Source organism: Balaenoptera acutorostrata, chromosome 2 (assembly GCF_949987535.1).
Source record: "Balaenoptera acutorostrata chromosome 2, mBalAcu1.1, whole genome shotgun sequence".
Classification (NCBI taxonomy): domain Eukaryota; kingdom Metazoa; phylum Chordata; class Mammalia; order Artiodactyla; family Balaenopteridae; genus Balaenoptera; species Balaenoptera acutorostrata.
In genome coordinates, this window is record NC_080065.1 from 135,133,162 (window position 1) to 135,158,085 (window position 24,924).

The 24,924-nt window shown below is 49.6% G+C and overlaps 1 long non-coding RNA gene across 1 annotated transcript in view; it reads right to left on the reverse strand.

The window, feature by feature from the left end:
• LOC103017767 (uncharacterized) overlaps positions 1 to 23,009 on the reverse strand; it is a 29,432-nt gene extending 6,423 nt beyond the window's left edge. The window contains exons 1-2 of the long non-coding RNA XR_451578.2: positions 22,753 to 23,009; positions 2,449 to 2,589 (exon numbers count right to left, since the gene is read on the reverse strand). This is a non-coding gene — a long non-coding RNA (uncharacterized LOC103017767). The remainder of the gene's footprint in view (positions 1 to 2,448; positions 2,590 to 22,752) is intronic.
• Between the last annotated feature and the right edge of the window lie 1,915 nt (positions 23,010 to 24,924).

The window sequence follows — 24,924 nt, forward strand, 5'->3', positions numbered from 1 at the left end:
GGTGGAAACAGCCCAAATAGCCTTCAAGGGATGAATGGATAAACAAATTATAGTAAATACATACAATGGAATAGTACTCAGCCATAAAAAGGAAGGAAGTCCTGATACATGCTACAATGTGGATGAACCTCAAAACTAATATGCTAAGTGAAAGAAGCCAGACACAAAATTTCATGTATTATATGACTCCATCTATCTGAAATATCTAGAAGAAGTAAATCCATAGACAGAACGTAGATTGGTGGTTGCCAGGGGAGTTAGAAAGGGGAAATCAGGACCAATTGCTTAACTGGTATGGGGTTTCCTTTGGAGATGATGAAAGCATTTTGGAACTAGATAGAGGTGGTGGTTGCACAATATTGAATTGAATTGTTCACTCACATAATCATAGGTTATGTGAATTTCACCACAATAAAATTTAAAAGTCCCATAGGAGAGCTCTGATTGGCCTAGCTTGGAATCAGGTGCCCACCCTAGCCAATCAACAGGGACTAGGGGTGGATCTGCAAAGAGATGGCAGCTCCCATTGGTCACATGGTTGCAGTTGGGAGAAGCTACATTTCCTGAAGAGGTGGGAGACAGCATGCTCTTCTTAGAAAATGATACTTTAGTTTAATAAATAAAAGAAACTTTAAAGATCAGAGTTAAAAGCGAACTGGAAAGAAGCTCTAAAGCCTTTCTGTTTATAAAGCAACATGCTTGTTGCATCAATTTCGAAAACCTTGAAAAATATTAAATATCACCATAATTTATTATCACCATAATTTATTAATTTTATTAATAAAAATATTAAATATCAAATATCAATATTAAGCAAATATTTTAATATTTATTAAAAAATAAATATCACCATAATTGTCATGACTCAGAGATTATCACTGTTAACATTTTAGATAGATAGATAGATAGAGATATCCTCCAAGACCTTTTATTAATGCATTTCCAGTTATAGACACATATATATGGATAAAAATGCCTTTAATGCATTTTATTCTGTCTCCTGCTTTTTTTCACCTAATCTATTTTGGACTTTTTCTAAATGTCATCAAATGTAGATTCATGCCATCATTTTCCATCATTTTAATATCTGTGAGCGATGACTTTTGAGTGGAAGTTTCTGAAAGGCTCCTTTGAGGAAGTGGCATTTGAACAGGCCATTGACTGATCAGGAGGCAGAGACGGCAGCTGGGGCTTTCTCAGCAGCGGGAACAGTGTGGACAAAAGCCAAGTCAGTGACCGTCCACTCTGCCCACTAGAAGCCAGCCTTTGATTGATGAGGGAACCAGAGAAGGGAGGTAATTTTACCAAGGTCATGCAATGACTTGGTGTTAAGGGGGAGACTTGAACCCAAGACTCCCAGCTCCCAGCTCAGGGCTTTGGCCTCCACCGAATCCTGTCCAACCTCCTCACAATGGCACTCAAGGCCCTGCATCACCTGGTTCTCATCCACATTCATTATCTTCACCGCAGATGACAGCCAGTCATGGATCATGCTTCGTCTCTGCTTCACGCACAGACAGGAAAGTGGAGGCCCACTGAGAGAAGGGCTGCCTGAGGTCACCGAGCTGGAGGGTAACAGTGGCTCATGTGGAGAGAGCCCTTATGGCATGTCAGTTCAGGGCTGGGGCTTGGCCTCCACCTGGAAACCCCCACCTCCTCTCCCTAGGGCCGTGCCTGTACTATCCCTGAGTCATGGTGGCCAGCCCGCCTCCTGTGAGTCAGCAGCATTCTTCAGGGCTGAGAGCACACAGCACAGCCACAGGCCCTCCCCTGTACCTCCGTGAGCCTGGTGCCTCCTCCAGCTAGGCTGGATGTTAGAGAGTCAGCCGGATGAGTGGCCTCGGGTCATGGCCTAACGGCCTGGGAGCTGACCTGCGGGGGTCTCAGGGGTTCGGATGACTTAGAGAAACCTCAGCCGCTTCTGTGCTGCCTGGAAGCTGGAAGCTGACCCTGTGTGCTCTCTGTGAAGGGGCCTTGGGTGGAAGGTCCTGGCAACGGTCTAGGCTGGGAGAGGAGGTGGGAAGCAGTGAGAAGGTTCTCTGACATGCCCTCCACCCCTCTTTGGTCAAGTCACTCACCACCTCTGGGTGCGGAGGTGGTGCAGAGGGGATGGGGGATGTTAAGAGCACAGACTTTGCCATGAGACGAACCTGGTTTGCAGCTGGAGTCGCAATTCTGCCTCTTATTCACATGTGACCTTGGCAAGTTACTTACCCTCTCTGGGCCTCTGAAAATGGGAAGACCAATACCCACCTCACAGAACTGCGGCAGGACTAAATGTACATAATGCACTTAGCACAGGGCAGGGCAAAGAGAAAGCACTTAAGAATTGAGTGCTATTATTAAGATAATAGTAAATAGTATCCAGGCTCTTTTCTGGCATTCTTCTTTTATTCATTCACCCATTCACTCATTCATTCCCTTAACCAATATTTATTGAGTACTCACCAGGTGCGGACAAAGCTGAGAACCGGGCTTTCCAGAGACTAGAGGTCATCTAGTTGCTGATGTTCATGGTTGAGACCTTGGCTGAGCAGAGAAAACATGGATGTTGACAGGCGTGGTCTCCATGATCATGGAACTTACATTCTAATGGGAAAAAGTGACATCGTAAATAGGCAAACTGATAATGAGCAAGAAAGTGACAGATATGGTTGAGGGTGATTTGGGGAGGCCACTTAGATGGAGTGGCTAGGAGCGGCCTCTCTAAGGGGGTGATGTTTACGCTGTAGATGAGAGGGTTGAACTGTGAGAGGCCAGCCTCATGAAGAGGCAGGAGGTGGAGCGCTTCTGCCAGGGCAAGGGCAAGGGTGAGCTCCAGCGCCCGGCAAAATTCTGCTGGGGAAGGAAGGGTGAGGAGGTTAATGGGGCTGCCGGAGAGGCAGGACTTTTCAAGCTGTGTTAAAACATGTTCATTTCTTTCTAAATGCAATTCCATGCCTCTGTAGGCTGGGGTTCCAGGGCAACACTCCCAAACTCCTGAGTCAGAACTCAGCTGGGGAGAGCTTGACCATTTTCCCCGGGGGACAGCCTGTGTCCTGTCCAGGATGCTGTGACCCTCAGCCCTCCCAGCACCAGCAGGGCCCTCCCCGGAGCAGGGAGACCACAGCAAAGCTGCCCAGCACTGGCTATTTCTGGCAGGGGAGGGGGTGCCTGGGCCCTGCAGCTGCATTCCTGGAGCAGATCTGCCCAAATGGTTGGACCTGAGGAATGCAGAACCACCCCTACCCCAGACACAAGGAGCCTTTTCTCACCCAGGCCCCTGGAATGAGGCTTTCCGAGGGCCGGAGTTCACTAGATTTCTGCTGTTTACGGTTAAGGCCTTTGCTGAGCAGAGAAAACACAGCTGTCAGCAAGAGGTCCAACACAACACCTGCAGGGAGGGACCCGGACTGGAGAAGGGAGGGGGCTGCCAGGCTCGCTGGGGTCCTCCCCCTGCCTACAGAGTTCAGTCACACTGGATTCTACGGTGACTGTCCTAGGCAGGGATGACAGCCTGCCATAGATCATCCCCTGAACCCTCTGCAGAGATAGGGAAACTGAGGTCGCCTAGCTAGATCATAATAATTCTTAATGTTGAGAACTTATTATGGGTCTTCATGGTGGTAAGAACTTGACCAACACTTCACAGCAACCCTGTGATGTGATTACTCCTGTTACTGCCATTTTACAGATGGGGAAACTGAGGCTTAGAGAGATTCAATTACATGCCCGATGTCAAGGAACTATTAAGTGGAGGAATCTGGATCTGAACCCAGGCCTTCTGACTCTAAAGCTCACTCTGGGTTTTTGTTTCCTGGTTGTGTTTTATTTACTTATATTAATTTTTTTTTTCTCAAAGAAAACTTCTTATTACTACTATGAATAAAAGTCCATCTTGGGCAAAGGTAAAAGTAAATGCAATGAAAACCAAATAACATGAGTAAATCCTAACTAAATTCTAACTAAATACTGTTGCTGTCAAAAGATCTGAACCTGAGAGGTGCTCTCAAATGATGAAAAAGAGAGATTAGCACGTGTTGGGTAGGTGTGTATGACACACTAGTGTTGAACGGAGGCTTTCTCTTTGAAAGAATCTGAGAGCTAAAATGAGAGGGAAAAGGAAGTCAGTTTTTCACTGTGTTCTTCCCAGTCCTTTAATGCAGCTTGGCTGTGTGGTCCTCGTTAGTGCCGTTCACCAAACAGTTCTGGGTTTCTGCCTCCCGGGCACATGGGAGGATGACACCTTCTGGTCCCTTTGTGGTTGGGTGGGGTCACATGACCAGTTCTGGTCCTGAATTGTACATTATTGTGGGCTGCAGCATTTAATTGCTGATTTGAGGTCCTCCAACGCTCTCTTTTCCAAAAAGCGGATGCCTCATAGCCTAGGTCCCAGAGTAAGGACAGTGCCAAGGAAAGTAAGCCCCCAGTGGAGCCATAGTGAATATGTAACATGGGCAAGAAATAGGCCTTGATGTCACAAGCCATTAAGGCTTTCGGATTGTTTATTTAACACAGCATAACCTAACTATTCTGACTAATAGAGCATGTCATCCAGAAACATACTGAAGATGCAGCCCTCTTTTCAGAGCCCACAGCCTTAATTCCCGTGCGGTGCTGACATTGGCCAAGCCTAAGCCTTTGTCTTCCTTATAGAACGCTCTTACCTTTACCAGGTCTCCTTCCCCGGGTTCACTACCTTGGAAAACTAACCATTCCCCCAAAGTGCCCTTGACGCTCCCCCTTCCAGAGCTTTGCTTTTGTGCGTTTGTCTCTGGCAGGAATGATACACACTGCCATCTCTGCCCCAGCCAGTGTCATGGTAATGAGACAGACTGCCTCTGTCTGGATCCAGGCTCAGCTGATTGTTAGCTGTGTGATCCTAGACTCATCACTTCACCTCTCTGGGGATGTTTCCTCATCTATAACATGAAGATGGCGATAGGACTCTGCTATTCACAGCTGTTGTGAGGATTCAGTGTGTTAATAAGTGTAAAGCACATAGAACAATGCCTGCTGCATAAGAAGATATTTATAAGCATCAGAGTATCAGTATGTTCCCTGCTCATTGGAATCCTGCCTCCGCCTTGCTTCTGGCTTGTGCATGGAAGGCCTGGGACCCTCCCCCTTATTCCTGAGGGTCCCTTTGGTGGAAAGATTGGGTACCAAGTACATTAGTTTGCCAGGGCTGCCATAACAAAGTAGCACAAGCTGGGGTGGCTTAAAACAACAGAAATTTATTCTCTCACAGTTCTGGAGACTAGATATCCAAAATCAAGGTTTCCATAGGGCCATGCTCCCTCTGAGACTCTGGGTAGAATCCTTGCCTCCTCCTAGCTTCTGGTGGTGGCCGTCAAACCTTGGCCTTCCTTCACATGCAGAAGCATCACTGCAGTCTCTGTCTCTGTTGTGTCATGCGACGTTCTCCTCGTGTGCTGTGTCTTCACGTGGTGTTCTCTGTGTGTGTGTGTCTCTTCTCTTTTTATAAAGGACACCAGTCCTATTGGATTAGCCCTCCCTCCCAAACCAATATGACCTCATTTTAACTTGGTTTCATCTGCAAGATTATTTCCAAATCAGGTCACATTCACAGGTACTGGGGTTAGGACTTCAGCATATCTTCTGGGGGGACACAATTCAACCCAAAACACCAGGAGTCAGGAGACATGGCCCCTTGACCTCTGACTTTCCTCATGGGGCCATAGAAACTGGGACGCAGGTGAGTGGGGAGCTCTGGCTGGGGCATCAGGACACCTGGACTCTGTCTTCTGCTCCCAGCGTGACCCTGGTCACCCCCCTTCCTGGTCTCATTTTTCTTCATGGTAAGACAAGGAAAAGCATTCTCCACCCCCAACCAGGTTCTTGTGAGACCCAAACAAGGTGGGGTATGGTGTGAAGGGGCTTTGCCAATTGAAACCCCATGCACAGATCAGAAGGCTTGCTCTCAGCCCTTGACTGCTCTCCCATCCTCACCCATGAGCTGGGCAGACTTACTGCAATGACAGTTTTTCTACTGACTCTGCTAATTAGACATGCCCGAGGCTGGGCCCTCAGCCCTCCAACACTCTCCATCTCTGAGGTTCTCTCATGAACTTACCCTTTCTCCTGGCTTCCTTAGTTCAGTTACTTGGCTCTCCAAGTCTCAGTTTCCTTCCCTGTAAAGTAGGAGGATTGGTTGCCACCCCATATGCTTATTGCAAGGATTATATTTAGAGGCAATGCAGTTAAGTCAGCACAGTGCCTGACACATGGTAAATTGAATAAATATTCATTAGTATTGATTTGATCATCACCACCGGGAAATAGCACATACAACATAGAGACAGCCAGTGCATCAGAGTAATTGCATCTCCCTTAGCCCTGGGCCTTCATTCATACCTTCATCCAGCAGCGTTCGATGCAGCCCCCTACTCAGTGCCTTGCCAGGCTTCAAAGAGGATGGGTCTGGTTTGTTGGGAAATCGCACTGGCTAAGCTTGCTGTGAGGCTTGGGGAATGACCCCGCTCTCTCTGGTCCTTAGTCTTCTCGTTGGCACAATGAAGGTCTGAGGCTGTGCAGTCTCTGGGAGGCCCCTCCAGCTTTCCTGTTGTGTGATTCTAGCCTAAGGTGGTCCTTTAGGGCCCTTCTAGCCCCAGATCAGGAGGGGCTGAGGATAGGCACAGTGGCAGGAGCTCAAATGCCAGGACTCCTGGTTCTGCTTCCTACTTGGCCACTGACATGCTTGGGCAATTCCTTCCCCTCTTTGGGGGTCTTTCTTCCTTCATCACAGAAGAGGCTAGCCTAGATGAAAGCCCTTCAAGTCTGTTTTTCTGCAGTTCAACAACCAACCCCCCTTTGGAACAGGCCAAAGCTGCCCTCACCACCCAGCCTTAACACCTGCCGTGCCTGTCACCAGGAGCACCACCCCGCAGTGTAAATGTACCGCTTCACTTCATTCAGGTCTCCAGGATTCAGCAAAGCCTCGCCTTCCCACCCTACCTAAAACCACACGCATATACACAGCCTTGACACTGTTTTTCCTGAAAACATTTATCCTCACCTGACATTATACTATACACTTATTTGTAGTTTGTGGTTTCCCAGGCTCTGCCACTAGCATATCTGCCCTATAATGACAGGGACCCTCTGTCCATTCAACACAACACCCCGGTGCCTACAATAGCACTAGGCACATAGTAGGTGCTTGATATATTGTGTAAGAAAGAGAGAGAAGGAGAGAGGAAGGAAGGAAGGAAGGAAGGGAGGGAGGGAGGGATAGCCATGAATTTAGCCAAGATCACCTAAGAAGCCTTTTCTTTCTCACCACTGCTGTTGCTAAGCAATGTCTTTTTTAGCTCGTATTTATCTGTTCAACCAATATTTACTGCTGGCTCGCTCTGCCCCAGGCATGGAGCTGAGCCCAGGGGATATGGAGGTGAACTTGATGCTCCCAGTCGTCTACTCCCAGATCTTACATCTTGTGAGGAAAAGCCAAACAATAAACCAGGCTTGCAGTCAGTGCAAAAACAGACAACAGAGTACCTTGTGACAATGGGACTGAGGACAGGCTGGGGGAGCAGGGAGGAGTTAGAGGAAAGCTTCTCAGAGGAAGTGAGGTGGGACCCGCGTGGTCACTCAGGGGATGGGGAGGGAACCTGGGAGGCTGGGTTCCCGGTGTGGACCATGGCCGTCCAGGGACAGTGCTCAGCCATCCCAGCCTGGGCCTCCTCTCCCTGTACCCCTGAGAATCCTTTCTCCCTAGCTGCTTGGTTGGGCCTTCCCGCCCCCAGCCAAGTCAAGGCCCTCTCTCCACTCTCTGCACATGAGGTGGCCAGGTCCCTTCTCTCTGAGCTGTCCCCGTCTCATGGTGGGCTGGCAGCTGCCTGATCCCCGCCCCCCCATGGGGCACTCCCTCTCCTCCCACTGTGACACACACTGGGGTCAGGCTCTGGACACGCCCCCTGACCTCTGCCCTGCCGCAGCTTCCAAACTGGGCTCCTTTCTCTCCAGCCTCACCTCTGGGGCATCCTCTCTGATTCCTTCTGCTATTTTCTCTCCTTCCTCATCTTTTCCCTTCCCCTGAGGCTCGGGTGCAACCCCATGTTTCTTCCCAGAATCAGGACCTGGCCAGCCCCAGGTGATCTTTTCTTTTTTTTTTTTTTGGCTGCACTGAGCAGCATGTGGGATCTTAGTTCCCTGACCAGGGATCGAACTCGTGCCCCGTGCAGTGGAAACGTGGAGTCTTAACCAGTGGACCGCCAGGGAAGTCCAAGGTGATGTTGAGGGACATGTAAGGAGGCCATTTTCATGCAGGCTCCACTGAGGAGGAAGAATAAGACAAAGATGGAGAAGGAAAAGAAGGAGACAGACAGGAAGAGGAAGGAGGAGAAGGAGGAGGAGGAGGAGGAGGAAGGGGAGGAGGGGGAGGAGGGGGAGGGGGGAGGAGGGGAGGAGGGGGAGGAGGGGGAGGAGGGGGAGGAGGGGGAGGAGGGGGAGGAGGGGGAGAAGAGCTCCCCTACACCGTGCCCTTTACAAACATCATCTCACTGCATCCTCACAAGGACTCTCTTGTTAGTCCCATTTTACAGATGAAGGCCTATAACACTGGCCTTGCCGTAGTAGGGGGTTGAGCAGGGGCTCTAAGCCAGGGTGCCAGCACCAAAGCCCTCTGCGCCACCTCTCCCTCCGTGTCTTTCGGAAGAGCAGGGCCTGCAGGGTCCATCTGCTCTGCACCCCCGTGGCGGGGCTTGCCCGGGCTGCCAAGTGAGCCAATGGCCTGCTGCTTCTCCAGGGAATCCAGCAGTTTCCCCTGATGAGGGAGTGGGATAGGGTTGGGAGGTGATCAGAACCATAGGAATTTTCAAGTTTGGGCAAAACCTTGGGGAAGGGAATTAGACAGCCATCCTGCTCGCTGGACATTTTCATAAATAATAACCATCACAGCAGCTACCATTTAGCTAGTGCTTACTACATGCCAGGCACTGCTGTAAGCAATTACACATGCATCAGCTGGCTTGATCTTCATGAAGACTATTACCCCCACTTTACAGAGGAGAACACTGAGGCAAGGAAAAGTTATATCCACACATCTGCTAAGTGACTGGGCAGTGAATGAAGCTAGGAGGCTCCAGAGTCGAGCTCTTAAGCTCAACTGATAAAGCAGTTCTCAGGCACCAACATGGCCCTTGTTCATAGAATTGCCCAGGCTCAACCCCACTCCATGTTGGAACCCACAAGGGCAAAGGGACCAGTCATCACAGCCCGCATACACCCCCAGCCCTTGTCCTCAACCTTCTGAACGATTGTCCTGCAGACCTGAGGCCATTTTCTTGGTGATGGGTCTGGGTGCCTTTTAGAAGGAAAATACAATTTTCTTTTCCACTCAGCAAGCCCATGTTTCTCTCCCCTACCTCCAGCCCCAGTGTTTATTTCTGCAAGGAAATGGTCTTTGAAGTCCTCACTTCTTGAAAGTTGAGAGGGAGAGGGAGGTACTACAAACATTTAAAAGCATGTCCACATTTTGGTTGGAACATGGCATTTTTTAAAGGATTAATAACAGTTTTTGGAATCCACAGACCCTGCTTCTCTTTCGAGGTGAAAAAAAAAATTACCCCTTGAATATCACGGCTGTGAAGGTCTGGGGGAAAACCCCGCTGGGGCAGAGAGCAGTGCCAAGGGTCTTTTTAGGCAGAACTAGGCAGAGTCTGATGGGGAACAGCTCCAAATCTGGTCCAAGGGGAAGATTTCATAGATCTACAGCAAAGTGAGAGTAAGAACAACGTAGTTTTTCCTAAAGCTTCGTTCACTCAGTTTAAAGAATTGTCTTTTGTTCAGGAGTTATGCCCTTCCTGCTTTGTTTGATATCAAAAAGTCCTTTCTTTAAGGAAATCATCGCTAAAAGATTATGAAACAATAGTCTTTTACAAGTGTATTTAGCGAAAGAAAATAGTTGGCAATCCTATCTCAGTCTCCCAGTTTTCAATTAAAAAATTGTTTTGAAATGCATCTGGCCTATGAAATCCCAGGTCTGAGTGTACAGTTGAGGAGGAAGGAAGATCTGGACAGAAGTTATCACAATTCAAAGTAGAAAGAGACCTCATAAGACATTGGCCAAAGTGCTGAGGCGGTTCAGGGGGGCTGTCTCCAGATGCACATCCTGGGGAAGGCATCTTGGAGGAGGGGGCATTGGTCTAGGCCAGGAAGCGCAGGGACCACTGCACACCCAGGGCCAAGGGACTGCTCCAGGGAGAGGGGACAGAAGGAGCAAATCCACAGAGGAAGAAGCACAACGGCCCTGAGAGGACAACTGCCTGCCCACAGGCTCCCCCCAGTAGCTGATCTTGTGTATTCACAACAACCCTGCAAAAAATGTACTCCAATTATCCGCATCTGAACCCCCAGGAAAGGAAGGCACAGCAAGGTTAAAGTCACGTGCAAGGTGGCCCAAGAGTCTAGCTCTTTCCTGTCTATGCTGCCGCTTTCTATTCCATGGTGGAGTTAAGTTCAATAGAGAAAGCAGAACCCAGATCTACAATATACCAAATTGTTCATCAATGGCTTTTTGGGGCAATGAGACCATAGGTGAATTTTTTCTACTTTTCTGTATAACTCATTTTTAATATAAGAGTGAATTTCTTTAAAATAGAAAAGAGGTGGGTGCTTTGCTTCATTGTTTTAGTGGTTTTACCAGTAGGACAAGATTTATGTAGTTTTCTGGCCGTTCTCTGAGCTTCCCTTCCAGGACCAGACTTCTTGCTTCCTCTTTGTCTGTCATTCCCTTTGGCTCTAGACCATTACCCACCCCCTTTCAGGGCCCCAGCCTGGCCCTGGCCTATGGCTAACTGTCAGGACCAGAGTGTGTTGTGATAAACCAGAGCATATGGACCAGTGGAAAGACCACGGGCCTGGGAGAGGAACTAGGTCTACTTCCTGCTCTGCCATGAATGTGCTGTGTGGCCTTGGGCAAGCCCCTTTCCCTCTCTGGGCCAGATGTTACACTAGGGCCCTTTCATACAGAGTGGCCTACAGCTGAACTATTGCAGTGGTCAAGGAGGCAACACCACCCCCCAGATCTTTTCTTGAGGTTCCTCCTTTTCCACAAAGAGCAGAGAGTAACGGATGCAGGGCAACCTGGAGAAAGGCAGCGTGATACAGCAGGAAGAGCACTGGGCGTGCCTTCTGGAATTCTAAGTTGAAGATTCTTTAGGTGGGCATTATCTGGAGTATTCTACTCCAGACTCTCTGTGTCTTCCGACTGCCCTGAGAATAAACCCCAAATTCCTTGCCATGGTCCCACGTGATCCATCTCACCAGCTGACTCTGCTCCCATCTCTGCCTCTTGCTCATACCCCTCCTATCGCACTAGCTCCCTGCCTTCCCTCCAAGCTCATATGCCCTCAGAGCCTTCGCACTGGCTATTTCCTCTGCCTAGAACTCTCTTACACCTTCACATGGCTGCCTCCTTCTTGAATCTGGAGCCCCAGCTGCAATGTCATTCCTCAGAGAGGTTTTGCCCACCACCAGCCCCGTCCCACGAGCCCATGTCTGCACCCCTCCCCCTTTCATCCCCGTGACAATCAGCATCATGCCACCAGACACCTTCTGTCTGCTTCCCTACTGTGGCCTCAGTGCTTAGACCGTCAATAAATATTTGATGAACGGGTGGTTGAACGACTAGAATGGGCCTCAGTTCTCCTATCAACACAATGGGAAGGTAGGTATAACTCCAGAGCTCTGGTCACAGACACCTTTTCAAATGTAATACGGTTTAGAGATCCTCTCCCCAAGAAAGCACATTCACAATATTTTGCATCAGCTTTGGGGAGAGGGGTCCTCAGCCCCTTTGATACCTACCCCAGACACCCTGACCTTGCTGAGGTTTTCAGATTTGGGAACAGAAAACAGTGAAGATCAAATGGCTCTTCCTTTGGTTGCAAAAGGTGGTCAGGATTTGTTTCTCGCCTTTTGCGGGATTTATATTTCCTCATTTGGAGGGAAAAGTGCCCCTTGGTGCCCCTCTCACTCTTGCCTCTACCTCCTGGCAGTCTGGGCTCGTTATTCTTGCTCTTTGGTTGCCCTCCCTCGTTCCTTCTGGCACGTTCCTCTCCTCTTCCTGCCGCTAGGATCTTAAGACACAGCAGACTCAGCACCAGCGCCCCCTTCCCAGAGGAATGGTCTCCCTTAACACCAGTATGGTCCCCGCCTATAAAACCTTTCAACTTCATAAACTCGTAACTGCAGAAATCTGTCCAAACATTCTGGGGCCGTTGTAACTATTGGTGTTGGCTTGCAGACCTGAGCCGAGCTGCCAGGGCTTTAATGAGGAAATACTTAACAGCCCCAGCCCAGGATAACAGCCAGGGAGGGCAGGGATCCCGCTGCTGGGTGCCAAGGAGCCCGAGCTGGCCTCCACTGCACAGTGGACAAGACAGGCTATGGAACGATTTCTCGGCAAAGTGAAATTGACCTAATCCTGTTACCTTTTGCGGGTGTGGTTGGAAGAGGCTGAGATGGGTCAGAGGTGGTGGGACAGCTGTCAAGGGTGAGAGCTTAGTCAGAGCTGAACTTTTGTGTTGAGACCCATGTAGCCAGAGAGATGAAAAAGGCGCCTTTTCTCTCCCAGGCTGGGGTGTGCTGTCTTTTCCATGATTAATGTAGGGAGAATGGCTTAGACACTTCTGAGGGCCGACGCTGAGAAGTGGTTCCTTTTTTTCCTCCTCCTCAGGCGCCTGTCTGGAGGATGATGGGCCGGGAAGGGTCAGGCGTGTTGGTGCGGGCTGCTTCTGGGCCACCTGGAACTTGCACGGGAATCCACTTCACTGAACACACAGGGCCCCTGGCACCCGGGAGGTGGGCTGCGGGCCACCTCAGGAAGAGAGGTTGCTGCAGCCCCAGCTAGGAGGCTACAGAGAAGTAAATGCCCGTGACATTTCCCCTTCCACAAGCCACATGAAACAGTTCTTGGGGGAGATGGAGAGAGAACATACTTCAGAAGTGGGTGTGATAATTTGGGCCTGGCAGATGAGGTGCCCCATGAGAAGGGGGCAACTCTGTGGCCTCAGATCTCCTGGAGAATTAGTCTGAAGGAGTTCCCTGAGGTCTGGTCATCAGGAGAAAGGGCTCATTGGCTGTGTGGTTAGAGGGAATTGCTGCCCCCGTGACCCCTGCCAGAGACCCCCTCTCCCTACAGCGTGAAGAAGGGCTGGGACCTGCATGGGGTCACATTTTGTGCCTGGGGCTCAGTGGGCAATTCTAAAAACTGGGTACCCAGAGGCACTAAGTCAAATCAGCATATCTGACCTCCCCACGTGGTCCAGCCTGTCACCACAGCTTGGAGCCCCAATTTGCAGGGCAGTTGGCCCCAGGCCAAGGAGAGCCCATAAATTTCAGGCCCATGGAGGAAGGAAGGTCACTCTGGCAGAAGCTGGGGAATAGAGGTCTTTCTCAACAGAGTAATGGACCTCTTTTCCCTTCATCCCATCAACAGCTCTCAAGACCTTGCTTTGCCTAACGTCCTGGTTCCCACTGAGACTCTCCAAGACACCCTTGGGATGGGGTCCTGCTCTCTTTACAGGTAAGACCCTGGGAATCCTTCTTGCAGCCCTGGGGGTCAGGAAAAGTGTTAGTTAGCTTCCTATTGGACAGAAGAAGAAACTGAGGCCCCAGAATAAACTGAGTTAGAATCATAAAATGGATTTTCCCTTGGAGGCCATCTGGCAACCTTCTGGTCTGGCAAGTGGGAACTCTACAGCTAAGAGAAGGGAGAGGACTAAATGTGTCCCCGTCGCCACCCCCATACCCCACTGCACTGCGTGATCCCCTATGTCCAGGACCCCTGAACCCGGCCGCCCTCTCCTCTGCTCCCACCTCTGGAGGGCGCCCAGCAGGCCACCCCCATGCAGATGTCCCCCTGCTCCCAGCAGAGTCTGGGCCTGGGCCAGAGGAGCCTCAAGAAACTCGTCATAGCTGAGGAGGACAAGAAAGCACCAGATGCAGGGGCAGGAGTCAAGAAAGCTGACTTCAGTCCCAGTTCCCTGCTAGAAAGCCCTGTGCCTTTGGGGAACCCTTTTACAAGTATCCCTCACGTTTGAAGAACACATTATGTTTTACAAGGCTCTTTCACATATGTTATTTCATTCTATCCTTAATCTCTTGGGGCCTCAGTTTCCCCACATCAAAATGAGGGAATTGAACCAACAGATGGCTTCAAGGCTTTCTCCTCCACATGCAAAGATTTTGCGAGAGACTATGTTTTATAGTATCATATATATTATATTGTTCATTTTAGGATTTATGGTGCTAAGAGTCTGTGTCCTGGGATTCTAGAATCCTGGGCTTCTAAAATTCAATGGTCTTTGATTCTGAGAACATACGACTTTTTTTGTTCCACGATTCCATGTGTCAGTATTTCCCAAATTTCAGTGGTACCCGTACCACATTTACCATGTAGGTTATGTCTGCATACCACCTGTATTATTATTCACTTAGTGTTTTTCTTTAAATAGACTCTTTTTAACTTAAACAAATGTCTTTAAAATGGAAACTTTATATCACTACTGCAAATGGAAAACCAGTCTCACCTGCCATAAATAGGAGCTAAAAGTAAAAATAAATACCATAAAAACAATGTTATTAAATTCTAACTAGATACTGTTGCCTGCCAAAGGCTCCGAGCCCAAGGCCTGCTTTAAAAAAAATTTAACTGTGAGTGTGTATATATATATATATATATATATATATATATATATATATATATATATATATACACACACACACACACACACACACACACACACACAGGCTAGCAAGGCTTAAAGAGGTATTAAAGACATGTTAGCATCAAATTAAAACAGTATAATGAGAAGGCCTGAAAATAAAACTGAACTTTTCATCTCGTACTCATTAAGGGATTCGGTGTGCCGCGCCACCTCTGGACATCACCTACGTTCACCACAGGAGTGTGTCCCTTCACTGTGCAAATCCCCTGGCTCTGCTACGCGGGTGAAGTCACCAGAACTCTCACCTCCCAGGCCACAAACGTATTATCCAGAGATAATTGCCCTCAACTTTAGGCCTGGGGCTTCCTCTGCTCGTCCCCCTCTGGCTAAGAAGGGGGAGACTGGAAACCCCCAAAGCCAACCACCTGGAGACAGAGACATCCGTGGCCCCAGAGCCGCTGGCAGGACTCAGCCGGGCAGAAGTGCTCTTGCTTCAGCGCAGGTGTGATGACAGCTGGGCCTGTGGGTGATGCCTTTGCCTGAGGGGTGGAGAGGACGGGCACAGAACCAATGGGGCTGCACCCCCAGGTCATGGAGGGTGAGGGGCTGCAGAAACTGCCTGGCCTGTTCAAGGCGGTGCTCACCTTCTCTGGGGCTGGCTGCAGAGCTAGGGGCATCAGGCCAGGCCCTGACCTCTGGGCAGGAGGACCCAAGTCCTAATCCTACCCACTGCTGGTCCACAGTGGGACCGTGGGCAAATTTCTCCTCCGTGCGGCCACTTCCTTCCTCCCTGTAAAATCGTGATGGATGCACCGGCTCTGACCATCGCGTCTGACTGCCTGCTGACTCCCAACTCACATATTTGTATCTCAGATAAATGGCTCCTGCTATTATTGTTATAACAATAATAATTATTATTTAACCCTCACAATTCTTTGGGGAAGGGTGGGGTGGGCAGCAACTTTCTTATTGACAGGGTCAATACATATAAATGTTCTGGTACAGGGACTTCCCTGGCGGTCCAGTGGTTAAGACTTCGCTTTCCGGGACTTCCCTGGTGGTGCAGAGGTTAAGAATCCGCCTGCCAGTTCAGGATTTGAGCCCTGGTCCAGGAAGATCCCACATGCCGTGGAGCAACTAAGCCCGTGCGCCACAACTACTGAAGCCCGCGCGCCTAGAGCCCATGCTCTGCAACAAAGAGAAGCCACCACAATGAGAAGCTCGCGCACCGCAACTGGAGAAGAGTAGCCTCGATCGCCGCAACTGGAGAAAACCCGCACGCAGCAATGAAGACCCAACGCAGCCATAAATAAATAAATAAATAAATAAATAAAATTTTAAAAAATACACTAGTGAAAGAAATTAAATTAAAAAAAAAAAAAAAAGACTTCACCTTCCAATGCAGGGGGTGCAGGTTTGATCCCTGGTCAAGGGAGCTAAGATCCCACATGCCTCGTGCCCAAAAATCCAAAACGTAAAACAGAAACAATATAGTAACAAATTCAATAAAGATTTTAAAAATGGTCCACATCCAAAAAAAATATCTTAAAAAAAAATGTTCTAGTACAGGGAAGTACTTCATAAATTTGGTAACAATTCTGTTTCCCACCTGCCAGGCCCCCTGGCTCCTGAGGGCAGCATCAGTCTCTGAACTGGGCTCAGCTTCGGCAGCTGGGCACAGAACAACTTCTCCGTGATGGTGACCTTGACCTCACATCCAAGGCAACCTCTCTTCATCTGACTCCAGAACAATATCTGAAAAGCCAGGGATGCCTTCCTCCCTGCTCCCTTCAGCCCGTGTACATTCCCGCCTCTTGCCTTCTGCCCTTATTCCTGCCTTCACCCTCCTCTCTGCCCCTGGCTTAATCCAGCCCACAGGACCAAATTCCGAGACCCAGGTGACGGTCCTGGCTGGACCCATGATTCTCTGATTACTTTAGGTAAGTCCCGTGGCTGCTCTGGGCCTCAGTTTCCCCATATGAAACAAAACATTAAACTGAACGTCCTCCAAGTTCCTTTCAGTCCTGGCATTGGGAGTGGCAGATGCAGCAGTGCCCACCACAAGAAGGAAGTGATCCTGGCTACTTGGAATCCCTTGGATCAATGAAGATCTATCAGACTTGCAGTCAGGAAAATGGAGACAATCGTCTCCATGGCTTCTAAAGAAGGTTCGTAGCCATCACCTCTGCAAGCAACAAGAGGACGGGACCACGCCTGTATTTACTGACCCTCACATCCTCAGCCCAGCACAGTACTCAACACATAAAAGTTGCTCAATAAATAATAATCAAATGAATGCATCCATGCTTGAAAAGTGGTATGATAAGATTATTATTAGAAACTGAAGTTGGAGTCAAATGAAATCAAGTTAGGGCTCCTTAACCTTAAGCTCCAAAGAGAGAAGCCCCCTCATCCCTTCAGTCTTTTCCTCCAGGCTCGAACTGCTGTATCGGCGCAGTCTAAGCATGTGTGTGTGTGTGGGTGTGTGTGCGTGTGTGTGTGCATGTGTGTGCGTGTGTGTGCGTGTGTGTGTGTATGTGAGACAGAGAGAGAGAGAGAGGGACTATTAACTTCTCTTAGCTAAATAAACTTCAAATCTACAGGCATCCTTACCATGCCCAATATTCAATCATTTATTTCACAAACATTTGTTGAGAATGTCTGTGTAGCCTAGGCTACACAGATCTCAGTGGGGGACAGGCATGGAATTCGGGAAGTCAGAACACTTGTTTCCTAGCCCCAGCTCTGACAGACATTCTGACCTTGGGCAAGTCACTTTTTTTTCTTAGTAGCCTTAATGTCCTCATCTATGAAATGGGGGAATTGGACTGATAATATCTAAGAATCTTTCCTTTCTTATCATCTATGACCAAAGTCTCAACCTGTGAGCTACAGATTCCTGGGTGGGGGTGGGGGGGATGTGATGCGGGGAGGAGGGCAGAGTTTTTTTTAAGAGGTCTGGGAAGTCTTCAGTGCATCAAGAATTATCTGCAGGGGCTTCCCTGGTGGCGCAGTGGTTGAGAATCTGCCTGCTAATAATGCAGGGAACACGGGTTCGAGCCCTGGTCTGGGAAGATCCCACATGCCGCGGAGCAACTAGGCCTGTGAGCCACAACTACTGAGTCTGCGCGTCTGGAGCCTGTGCTCCGCAACGAGAGGCCACAATACTGAGAGGCCCGCGCACCGTGATGAAGAGTGGCCCCCACTTGCCGCAACTGGAGAAAGCCCTAGCACAGAAAAGAAGACCCAACATAGCAATCAATCAATCAATCAATCAATAAAGAAATCTTTAAAAAAAAATAAGTTTCCATTGTTTAAAAAACAAAAAGAATTGTCTGCAAACTAAATACATGAAATTACAACATCTTTCACGTGTGTTGGTGTAAGGAGGATGATGCGCTTCGCAAAAGGGTCTCATACATTAAAAGGCAGAACCTCTGACGTGAATGGCACTGGCTCTAGTCCTCACTCGCGTGGAACTTACAGTTTTACAAATAGGATAGAATCCAAGTCACCTGAATACAAGGAGAGAAGCAGATGTGGGTCCTGAAAGTTCAGAGGCCAGAGAGACCAGTGATCTTCTGGAGGTCACAGACCCCACTGAGAATCTGAGAAAATTATTGACTCTCCCCCGTAAAAATGCATGCTGACACCAAATTTCACATACAATTTCTTGGTGATCAAAGGCCTCCTAGTTCATTTCACAAACCTGAGGTTAAGAACTCTTGACTTAGATAAACCTATAAGCAGAAGTCAGGTGAGTCTGGAGAAAATCCCTACATTGAATTCTTTTTTTTTTTTTTTAATTTTTATTGGAGTATAGTTGATTTACAATGTTGTGTTACTTTTAGGTGTACAGCAAAGTGAATCAGTTATACATATACATATATCCACTCTGTTTTAGATTCTTTTCCCATATAGGCCATTACAGAGTACTGAGTAGAGTTCCCTGTGCTATACAGTAGGTCCTTATTAGTTATCTATTTTACACATAGTAGTGTGTATATGTCAATCCCAATCTCCCACTTTATCCCTCCCCCACCCCCGTTACCCCCTGGTAACCACAAGTTTGTTTCCTACATTGAATTCTTGAACAAGAACAGCACACAATTTATTGGAGAGGCTAGAGACACACGGGGGTCAATGGCCTAGAGACCTGGGGGGCCTCAGCCAGAGAGAGAAGGGAGAGGGGGAAATCTGGGTGAAGTAAACCATGAGCCATTTTCTCTGTTCCTTTTGTTAGACAAAGCAATTCTTTAAGCTATTTTTTTTTTTTTTTTTTTTTTTTTAATTTTATGGCTGTGTTGGGTCTTCGTTTCTGTGCGAGGGCTTTCTCTAGTTGCGGCGAGCAGGGGCCACTCTTCATCGCGGTGCGCGAGCCTCTCACTATCGCGGCCTCTCTTGTTGCGGAGCACAGGCTCCAGACGCGCAGGCTCAGTAGTGGTGGCTCATGGGCCTAGTTGCTCCGCGGCATGTGGGATCTTCCCGGACGAGGGCTCGAATCCGTGTCCTCTGCATTGGCAGGTGGATTCTTTTTTTTTTTTTTTTAATTTATTTATTTATTTTTATTTTATGGGTGTGTTGGATCTTCGTTTCTGTGCGAGGGCTTTCTCTAGTTGTGGCGAGCGGGGGCCACTCTTCATCACGGTGCGCGGGCCTCTCGCTGTCGCGGCCTCTCTTGTTGCAGAGCACAGGCTCCAGACGCGCAGGCTCAGTAGTTGTGGCTCACGGGCCTAGTTGCTCCACGGCATGTGGGATCTTCCCAGACCAGGGCTCGAACCCGTGTCCCCTGCATTGGCAGGCAGATTCTCAACCACTGCGCCACCAGGGAAGCCCCGGCAGGCGGATTCTTAACCACTGCGCCACCAGGGAAGCCTCTTTAAGCTATTTTGAAAGACCAAACTCATAATCTTCAAAACATAAAAAAGCGGAGCCTCTTAAATCATTGGGGAATTGTTTATAAATAAAATTATTGGACTAAATTATCTGTTCATAATCAACAGAGGCTGGGCTGAGAATCCACAACCTCTGTGACTGGATGTAGAACAGCAGAGAATTAAGAAGGGCCCCTGTCCAGACAAGACCCCCCCCCACCATGGTCCTGTTCAGAGGCAAGACCACCATCCGGAAAACCCTTTCTCCATTGTCATGAACATGTACCTCCCGGTGCTAGAAACTTGATGGGCATACAAGATTTAAAAGGTGCACTACAATTACACTCAGCAGTTTCACGGCAAAGGACAAAGGACCCAATGGCCAAGTGTAGTTTGAATGAGGCTGTTTGGCAGTCAAGGGCGCAGACCCCCTGAGGGTCTGTGGGGATGGACTGGCTGTGGAGGAGGGAGGAAGTGTGTGCCACTGCAAACAGGCGTCTCACAGCTTAACGTGTATCTGAATCACCTGGGCATCTTGTTACAGTGCAGATTCTGATTCAATAGGTCTGGGGTGCAGCTGAGAATCTGCAGTTCCAACAAGCTCCCAGGTGATGCCAGTGATCTGGTTCTCAGGTCACACTTTGCTAGCGAGGTCTGAGATAACAAACAGCCATGACAGCAGAGCATGGCTAAGCCCATGAACTTTGGAGTCAGACAGACGTGGGTGCAAATCCTGACTTCCCCATCTCACTAACTAAATAACCTTAGTTACTCAGCTTATTTGAGATTCATCTCCTTATCTGTAAAATACAGAGTATAGGCAGGAGTGTTTGTTGATTCAACAAATACATATTTAGCATCAGTTCTGTGTCAGGCTTGTGCTGGGCCCTGGGGACGCAGTGGTGAGACAACACAGACCCAGTTCCTGCTCTCGTGGACCTGACGGCATTGGAGATGATGGATGTGAAGTATTCAGCACCGTGCCTGGTACATGGTAAGAGCTCAACAAATTACATCCATTTCTACGAGAGGAGGAGCGTCATCAATTTCACGTGCCCAGGGAAGAGAACCCGTCTGTTAAATGCTGACTGTGTGAAAGGATATGAGATTCATTCTGCAATCCAGGGGACACAGACGTGAAGAGTACATGGTCCGTCTCCTTGAGGACCTCCTGGTTTAGTGGGAAGGTGAGTATTTAGCCTGAGTGGCCCCCGTAAGCTGCCCGGTTGTCCCCAATGGCACAAGTTAGTGGTGGGTTCACTCTGCTCACACACTTGGTCCTGAACCACCAGCCTCCATTCACTCTTCCAAGCTGGCCCTGGTTCTTGCCTGATTGCTCCACCCCCAACTTTAGTTTTCTTACTCTGCCTCCCATTTATCTGCTCTTTCCTCATCCCTGTGACTTGAAAAATGCTATTATCCCCCCTCATTAAGGATCCTGACCTCCGTCTTGCTATGCCAGCCAGACAGCCTTAGACCTCCCACTTGGAGCTGGGCACCACTTCATGGGCCTCCCTATCAATCTAGACACCAGTGTTGTGGGGTTCTGGGAGGGAAGAAGTACAAAGATTCAGAATGCTCTGGAAAGCTGCATCCTCTCCTCAGCAGAAGGCCCAGTGGAGCCAGATAGGCCTAATCAAGAGGCTGGAGTTTGGGTTGTCCATGGAGGAATGACAGCCGCATCCAGGTGGGTTTGGCTTCCAGGGTACCTGGATCTGGGCCCCTACCCCGAGCCCGTGCTTCTTTCCTGGCACACGCTTCGCTGCAATGGGGTTGAGTCAAGGCCAGTGAGAAGGAACAGGGGGCAACTTCAAGAACAACCAATGACAGAAGACCCAGAGGCAGCCCTAACCTTTAAAAGAACTGCGAATGAATGACGGAGACTTATTAAGAAACTATCACGTGCAGCACTGGGCCCTGGAGGCACCGTGAGGAGCGCGGCTGAGTCCCCGCCCTCATGGAGCTTAGTCTAGCAAAGAAAGCCACCGAGTTGGCGGGGCATTTCAGTACAATGCAACGGGTGCTGTCGGGGGGACACATGGAACCAGTGAGTGATCGGCAGAGGCCTCCCAGGAAGCAGAACTTTAACGGGGAGCTCAAGGAGAAGGAAGGCGAGGCAGGGAAAGATGAAGGCAAAGAGCCTTCCACGATGGGTAAAGAGCACACGCGAAGGCTGATCCAGAGGGCGGGTGCGTGTGGTCCACATGAGGAGAGTGAGAAAGGGGTGTGGTGAGGCATGGGGCCATGCACAGGCCATGAAGTTGTGACCAGTCTGAGGAGCCTGGTCACTCTCCTGAGGGCAACGGAGAGTCAGCAGATGGTTCTATAGTGTGATTCAGCAGTACGGCTACCGGCCCCCTTTTACAGATGGGGAAACTGAGGCACTGAGGAATGGTAGGTCACCGGCCTGAAGTCACACTACCAGAAAGTGAGGGGACCAGGATGCAATCCCAGCAGTCCAAGGCCTGAGCCTATGCTCTCAAGCACGTTGTTAAGTATGTACGCAGATACAAATACACGTATGTTAAAATTAAATAACAGTTTTAAAAAAAACTGCACCCAGGGCGCAGGGCTCAGCCAAAGGCCGTACAGGCAAACCCTATTTAAACCATTTAACAAGGAGCGTTTTAATGATCTCGTTAGCCCAGACAGGGCCCTCAGGAAACTTGAGGCGAGGCCCTGCTTTAAATGGGGCTTCTTTGAAGTGGCCACCACCTGAAGCAGCCACCTGAGAGGGTGGGAGAAAAGCCAGCCTGTGAGGCCTGTGTCCGCTCGGGCAGGCAGCATGGGGCTGCTCACACGGCAGGACTTGGCCTCAGCAGGGCGCCCGTCGGGTTTCCATTAGCTCACTCCCAGCCGCCCTCTCCACAGGCTCGTTCAGAGGGGCAACCTGGCTGGCCACACACGAGGTCATGCGTCGTGATGGCGGCAACCAGAAGGAGCCTGTGGCCTTCCCTAGGCCTCACCCTCTCAGGTCTCGACTTCCAGACTCCTCTGAGCCCTGGCCTGGCTCGTGACCAGGCATGCCCCATGCATGGGCTCTCTCTGACCCCAGGCAGGCTCAACCTCCACCTCCTGTGCCCTTCAATTCCTTTCATCAGTTCTCTTGTTTCTAGACTCACACACACACACCCCCCCTTCCCTTCCAGCCACCCAACTCTGGTCTCTCCATGACCCCCTTCAGGGTGGGTGCTTGATCTTACATAAGAGCAGCTGTGGAGACCCCAACCGGACATTCCCCTCCATCCGCATGGACGTCTGCTTCTCAGGCCAGCTCTGGGTCCTCTGGGCTCCATCTCCCTCTGGCTGGGTCCAGCGTGAAGGGGGAGGGTCAGCACCTCAGCAGGGCCCTGCCACACGTGTTCTAAGCTGCCCCAGCCAAGTCTTCGGGTGAGACCTTCCGAGAAATGAGCACCTGGCCAATTGTTCTGCCACAGGGTGCAAAATCCAGACAGGCAGAAGGAAGAGATTCACCTTTGCAGAGCTGGATGCCGAGGCCCTCCCAGCAGGCTGCGGCTGAGGCCCCTGCCTATTAATAGTCAAGCAGCTGTTTGCCTCCCTGAATGAGACTCTTTATTACAAGCTGCGTTGACAAAACAGATCCCACTCCTTCCTGCCTAGAATATTTGAGGGTGGAGGGGCCGGAGATGTTCCTCCCTTCCAGGGAAGTTGAGAAGGTCAGCAGTGGAAGAGACCTTAACGGTGACCTCCCTCAACACTGGGGAGGCCAAAGCCAAGCTCATTACCACCAGTCCCTCAACCCCCAACCTCACTCCTCTGCCCATGTTCCCAGCTCCAGCCAATAGACCACTGTTCTCCCAGTACTTCCTCAAATTCCCTCCCCTCCCTTGTCCCAGTCCCATGCCAGAAGCCTCAAAGTCAAGGCTTTGGGTGACTACCCTGCATGCTGACGTCCAGGCTCTCATCTCCCTTGTCCCCACCTCTTCAATCCACTGTGTCTGTGGATTTGCATGCTCTGCCTTAGCTCCTGGCCTTTGCACATGCTATTTTCCCTGCCTGGGGCTCCCTTTTCCCGCCCTCTTCCCATGTTTAATGGTCCCTTAAGTCTTGGCTGAAAAGAGACCACTTCAGGAAGCCTTGTCTCCCCATACCCACCTCAGCGTGCTTTCATGCTCTGCTAAATCTTCCTCCTCATCTGAACTTCTGGGAGGGTAGAGTGGGGTGGGATTTTGTTTGTTTTTTTTTTTTTTTCATTGTATTTCTCCTCCAGCCACCAGGACACTACTATATGACACTGAGCTAAATCAGAGAAAGGGCATGTGAATTCTTCCTCCCCTTCCTCAGACCCCCACAGTGTCATCTATCACCATGTCCTGTTAATTCAACCTGATTGAGAACAGGAGATCTGGAAATAGGCCGCCTGGGTTTGAATCATGGCTCTACCACTTACCAGTTGAGAGACCTTGAGTAAGTCATGTAACCTTGCAAATGCTTAGTTTCTTCACCTGTAAAATGGAGCCAGCCATAGGGCCTGCCTCAGAAAGTTGTTGCAAGAGGTCAATGAGAAAATGCTTGTGAAGTGCCTAGCCCAGCGTCTGGCGCGTTCAGCAAATGTTAGCTGCAAAAATAATTTAACTCAATGTTTCATTCGCCACAGAATCTTTCCTCCTCTTATTAACCATTGTCCATGATGGCTGGTGCTCCACAGCACACGCTTTGAGAAATGCCTGTCTAGGCTAACCTTCCTGCTACTGAACAGGTGAGGGATGTGAGGCCAGAAGGAACGGAGGAAAGAGCCATGAATGTAAGAGTTAGGCACTGTCACGTGGCTGCGTCTCTGGGACTTGGCCTGGACAGCTAAGTCCGTGGCCGCCTGCTGGCAAGACTGCCCGGCAGGCCTCCCAAGAAAGGACCAGGCCCCAGGAGGCCCACCGTCTTCACATTAGAGCAAGCTGGGCGTGAATTTGGGTTCCCAAAGCCCCTCAGAGTGCCTAAGGCATGTTTGTGCCATGAGTGAAAGGGATTTGTTCCTTCTCTGCCTGATGGGGGGTAGAGAGTGCCTGGAGGTGGTGACAGGAAGAAGGAAGAAGACATTCATTCAAGCCTTGGAGCTGGTGCTCTCTGCTTCCGGGAGGCTGGCTGGCTGATCCTGCTTCCCGGGCTTCACAGCCTTCTTAAACTGTCTTCAAGTAGGGAATACGTATCCCTGCCTGCTGCAGGATTTTTCAGTCCCCAAAGCACATTCACTTCCATGATCTCACTTGATCTCTTCACTGCCCAACCTGTGAGAAGAATAAGGCTCTCCCCAGCATGGCTGATGGTAAAACTGAGGCTCAGAAAAGGCAAATAAATGCCTTGCCTAAGTCCACAGAGTGGGGCTGTGACCATGCTGAGGCTGGAACCCAGGTCTCCTG